At 41.5% G+C, this 6,000-nt stretch overlaps 1 protein-coding gene across 2 annotated transcripts in view; it reads left to right on the top strand.

The window, feature by feature from the left end:
• slc8a2b (solute carrier family 8 member 2b) overlaps positions 1-6,000 on the top strand; it is a 283,027-nt gene that overhangs the window by 185,836 nt on the left and 91,191 nt on the right. The gene's annotated exons all lie outside the window — the stretch shown is intronic.

The raw sequence follows: 6,000 nt of genomic DNA, 5'->3' as shown, positions 1-6,000 counted from the left end.
TCAACGCCACCTGTTCTAATTTTTGATTCAGGGGGATCCATGTCCCAAATCTCATGTGTTCCACTCCAGCTCAGTTCTATTCTATTGCATTTTGGATTAATTTACGTTTTGTTCCTTTGCTGCCAGTCATCCCACCAGTCCTCTTATCCACTTGCCCTGGCCACTTGCAGAGGTAAATGCGGAACTAAACAGTCAGAAAACAGTAAACTTCCATTTTTTTGTGCCACACTTCCATTTGATCACTTCCCAGTTAACTAGCTTGACTAACTTATATAACAATGTCATGGCAACTCTTCCAAAAATCAGTCAGTTGTTGTGTTAGCTGCTGCGGTGAAAATTGAGTTAGCTAGACAATGACACATACACACAAAAAAAAAAAAAAACATAAAGTGGCTGCATCCACATTTCCATTGAAAATGAGGTGAATAAAGCACACCAAAATGACTACTTGTCATCTGTGAAAACATGTAATTCCACATGATTGTCAATATCAATACACTATTGTGAGATAAGATAAGATAAGATAAGATAAGATAATTTATTGTCTTTATTGTCTGCAGATGTAGAAATTTGCGTTCAGCCTCTCAGTTTGGTTAAAACACATCACAGTAAATCACAACACATACAAAGATACAAATACAACATGCAGAGTCCAGAGAACAGTAACAGTGCTCCAGTGTGAATTAGACTGTGGACCAGGCGCGTAGCCAGTATTGGGCCTGGGCGGCACTGGCCCGCCCAGTTTGTTCACTGGCCCGCCCAGACAGGCTTAACGTTTTTTTTTTTTTTTTTTTTTTTTTTAACAATTGAATAATGATTGAGTGGTTGGTTGAGTGATTAATTCGATATGAACATGGGCTGTATTCGTTTTTGTAAGCTTAATGAAAGCATAATATATTTTTCATTCCATTGGTTCCCAAACGGTGTGCCGCGGCACACTGGTGTGCCGTGAAGCAAGGGCGGGTGTGCCGTGGGATTTTGTGACAACCATACATTATTATTGCAATATACAGTTACAGAAAAATCATTATTTTTTAATTTAGTATATCACTACTTTGTAGCCTATGTACTCATTTCATAATACAGAGGCAAACTCTACCAAAAAAAACAATTCTTAAAAAAAAAAAAAACATATTTCGCGCAGTTGCGCAGGTGGGAATTATAAGACTGAGAAACATAACGAGAGGGAAAATGGAGCGCTTTCTTGTGCGGAGGAAACCACCAACCACCAGTGCAGAGACTGCCGACAACCCACCGAAAGAAAAGAGAAAAAAAACTGTGCGCCCTGACAGGCACATGTGTCTCACTAATTTGTAAGTAGGCAAAATCTTTACAATAGCACACGTTTCAATGCTGATACTAAATGTTACATTGATAATTTGTAGTTCTGGGGTCCGTTTCCCGAAGCAGCTTCAACAAACTCCAAGTCTTACCCTGAACTCTGAGTTGATCTACTCTGAGAGAGGAAACTCTGAGTTTTCGGTTCCAGAACAGCTGATATGAGTTAGTTTGATCAACTCGGAGTAGTTTCACCTGGAGTTAAGCGCGTGCACCACAGCTGTAAAAAGACAGCGTCAATGGAGCCCCGATTTGACGAGTCACCATGGCAACGGGGAAGCGTCGGGCTGCATTTTTCATCCCAGCTGAATTGGAAATCTTAATGCATTCATACAGAGAGTTTGAACATGTTTTTTTTTTTTTTTTGTTTGTTTTTTTTGTGCAACACCGCTGCAGCGGCAAAGCAGAGGGAGACGGCGTGGGAGAACACTGCTGCTCGGGTCAGTGCGTAAGTTTAAATGTAGTCCGTTGCAGTCACAATAATATTACTGCTTGAATGGTAGCCTATTAAATTATTTCATTTAGGTGCAATCCCGCGGGGAAGGAACGGTAACGCTCAAAAAGATAATTGTCTGGAAATGCTAAAACATCTATGCGACGAATATTTAATTCTCTGCGCAGTAACACTGCACCTTCATCCACGGGATCGCTGTCGAAAGGACATGCCATGTTCGTGAAAAAAGTCGCCACCTAAATACCGTGTGTGGCTGAAAGAGGGCGGACACAGATATTTTACATGATATGCGTGATAACATGTGTTATAAAGGCTATTTGGCACAATAGGTGTGCCTTTAGATTTTTACTTGTCCACTGCTCTATTCTAAGCCAATATTTTCTGGTAAAAAAAAAAAAAAAAAAAAAAAAGGCCCACCCTCATTTGTTCAGGCCCACCCCAAAAAAATATTCTGCCTACGCCACTGCTGTGGACCCATCGGGTCTATCCTTATTCTTAGACCAGACGTAGACCAGACCAAGTCCACATATAACAAGTTAAAAAAAAATTCAACAACCTCTGCAAACAGTGTCTACAATTTCCCTGAATCCAGTTTCCTGAATGGATACAGGAAACTGGAGCGCTGCTTTGCTTTTCTAAAGATGTGTTCTGTGTTGGCTCTAAAACTTTAAGTGACATTAAAAAAAAAGGTTCCTAAACATTTAAACTCCCTACTGCTTCAACAGGCTGATCATTAATTATTGATTATGGTTTAATATCCAGTGAATGTTTATACCATTACAGCTAATCTCATTGCCATCATAATTAAAGCTGTTATTAGACAGGTGCTAGACAAACCACGCACACAAGCACAGACACACACACACACACACATGCACACCTGCACACCCTCACACCCTCACTGGCAGTCATCAAATCACCCGAGTGAGGTGAAGTGGTCACCCATCAATAATTTTCCCAGCATCCTCTGAGTGCTGTTGCCTTCAAGGAGACAATCAGGGTGGTTCATCATGGAGGGAGACAGACTCAGTCCCTGCCTGCTTGTGTGCAAATGTGAAAGCCCTGTTTGCATGTTTCTCTGCATACATTCATGTGTGTGTGTATGTGTGTATGTGTGTGTACATTGACCGGCAGTGTGTTCAGTCGTCCGAGGCTCCGTCATTAATCACCCTAACAGGCCGTCTGTATGTGCGATCAGCTCTAACTAACATTGCTTAGCCAGGTACAGGCGAGATAAATACACTATTCATGAAGCATGAGTGATGGATGGGACTACACATGGAACTGCTATGTGTGTGTGTGTGTGTGTGTGTGTGTGTGTGTATACATGGATCACTCGTGATGAATAGCACACGAAATGAGGCATGTGCTATTGAGTTTGTGTGTGTGTGTGTGTGTGTGTGTGTGCCTGAGACATGAGGAACGATCTGTAATAAGTCTGACACCAAAGCAACAAAGCAATGCAACTTCATTTTCAACCTTTTTCACACATGAGAGACTGTTATTGTCCCTCTAATGGAAAATGTTGAATTTGATATCAGTTATTTTCTCCGAGTGCCCCTGAACCAATGCTTCATGTTCATGTCAAATGAGTAAATATGCAACACCTTATTATATTCACACGCAGCAGCTTTCACAAAAGGATATTAGAAAAATAAGGATGCATAAAACAGAATTATGTTCAGTAAAATGAATCAGGCTGGTGCTCAGATTCAGTCCAGGGTCTCTGCTCTGTAGCTGACCTCTGACCTTTGACCTCTGACCTCCCCATGGAAGTGGGAGAAAGGCACGGCAGTCAGTTTGAAGTGTTAGTGATGTACCAGAGGGACTAATCACAGGTGATCATTGTCCTGCGGGCGAGACTAAATCAATCTATCACTCAGTCAATAAAAATAATGCTGATAATCAATCAAGACTAATTTACATGAAAGCTCAAACTGGAAAATGTAGATTTTTTTCTGAGAAGTTCAAGTTTATTTAGAGGCCAAAATCACAGTTTACAGTCTCAGAGGGCTCTCACTATGAGACTGACTTAAGTCTCATAGTGGGCAAGAACCCCCTGAAGAGGCTCCCTTAATGCTCAAATGAAGATTATATTATCCATAAGTTAAAAAAAAAAAAAAAAAAAAAAAAAAAAACAAATAGGATAAGTCTTCAGTTTGGTTTTAAAGGTATCAGGGGAGTTTGCGGGTCACAGGGCTCAGTGTCTGGAGCGAGTGTTCAGGAGATCAGTGTAACTGTACAGGCTGACGCTCCAGGAGCTCACACTGTTTGTCACCCCCCCATTCATGTGGATTGCACATCCACAAAACTGCTTGCTGGAACATAGTGAACATCGTTACTAACATGTTGTAGTTTTAGCACTGACTGCTGTGTCTGGCTTATACTTACTTATACATATACTGGCAAATGTTTTATTCACCTTCCTCATTATTTTAAGGCAGTGGGCCTGGGGAAGACTGGCCTCTTTAGAACTAGATAGACTATCACATTTTCACGTGTTATATCTTTACCTCACATTGAATCGACACTGGCGGTGAAAATGTGGTGTCATTGCACCTCCTCTTTCTCCCTTTCATCTCTGCCTTTTCTTCTCACTGACAACGCGTCCTGGTGGGTCTTCTGGCTCCGCTGCTGGACCTGCGGGGTCTGGGGTTTGAAACCGGCCCCGGACATTTTTTTCTCACATCTTCCTGTCTCGTTCTCCCTCCTGTCTCCTGTCTAATGATGGTAACACTGACACTGTTAGATTATCATTTGCCTCTCGAGGCCCATCAAACCCTCAGAGGAAATGTCAACCTAACGCAAACCTGAACACACCTGACACACACACACACACACACATGCACACACACACACACACACACACACACGCATGACTGCCACTTCACTGACAGAAGGAAAGAGTGAGAGAGGGAGAGAGAGTAAGTGAAAGAGGTGTGTGTGTGTGTGTGTGTGTGTGTGTGTGTGTGTGTCCAATTCCCTGCTGGCTACACAGATGTCACTGGTGACATCACTTCTTGAAAGGAGACTACACCCACCCGATAAGCACACATACACACACACACACACACACACACACACACACACTAACAGAAATGACCTGACATGACCTGCATTAAACTGTTTAGAATAGAATAGAATAGAATAGAATAGAATAGAACAGCATAGAAGAAACAAAACAGGACTGTATTGAATGAAATAGAATAGAGTAGATTAGAATAGGTTGTGATAGAGAGGAATGGAACCAAACAGATCACTGAACTCAACTGAAATGAATAGAATAGAATAAAATAGAATAGAATAGAATAGAGTAGAATAGAATAGAATAGAATAGAAGAAACAAAACAGGACTGTATTGAATGAAATAGAATAGAGTAGATTAGAATAGGTTGTGATAGAGAGGAATGGAACCAAACAGATCACTGAACTCAACTGAAATGAATAGAATAGAATAGAATAGAATAGAATAGAATCAGGGAAAATAAATATATCAGACAGCCTTTCTATATCCATGTGATAAGTCCCTTGTGTCAAGTCAACAACAGATGGTGTTATCATCATCATCTCTCTCTCTCACACACACATGCACACACGCACACACGGACACACGGACACACACACACACGTCCCGGGTGCGTGCCGGGCTGCTTCCATTTTCTGAATCATTCCTGAACAAGTCTGAGGATCGGTGTCTCTTGGCTGCCTCCCTCTTGAGAAACACTTTGTGATCACTCACATCCCTGAGTTCAGCATCGTCACAGCTCACAGCAGCAGCTCCTGGAGGCTCCTCACTCAAACTGCTCCAGCAGGGCTTCACAGGTTATGTGACAGAGGTGTCTAATGAGGTGCAATCACTCACCCAATATCCGTTTTAATTGGAGCCGAGATGGGGATGGAGGCAGGCAGAGGAGACGAGAGGCAGATGGAAAGTGTTGCTGCAGAAGTCAGGTATCGTTAATTACCAGCGAGGGGAAGGAAGGTGAAATCTGCCGTTTACAGTACAAGGATGACTGCAGTGATAGAAAAAAAGACGTTTAAATAGTCCAGTGTATCACCCAATGTGGACAGTTTCAAATACTTTTTGTTTAAAAGTGCAATGTGAAAAAAAAAACAGAAAATTGGAAGGAAAAAAACCTTTTAAAAATCCAAGAAATCTATATCAATATATGTATATTATTTATCTATTATACTGCAAGAAAAAGACT

Source organism: Myripristis murdjan, chromosome 13 (assembly GCF_902150065.1).
Source record: "Myripristis murdjan chromosome 13, fMyrMur1.1, whole genome shotgun sequence".
NCBI lineage: Eukaryota > Metazoa > Chordata > Actinopteri > Holocentriformes > Holocentridae > Myripristis > Myripristis murdjan.
Note: the sequence above shows the minus strand (reverse complement) of the source record. Positions and strands in the feature narration are given on the sequence as shown.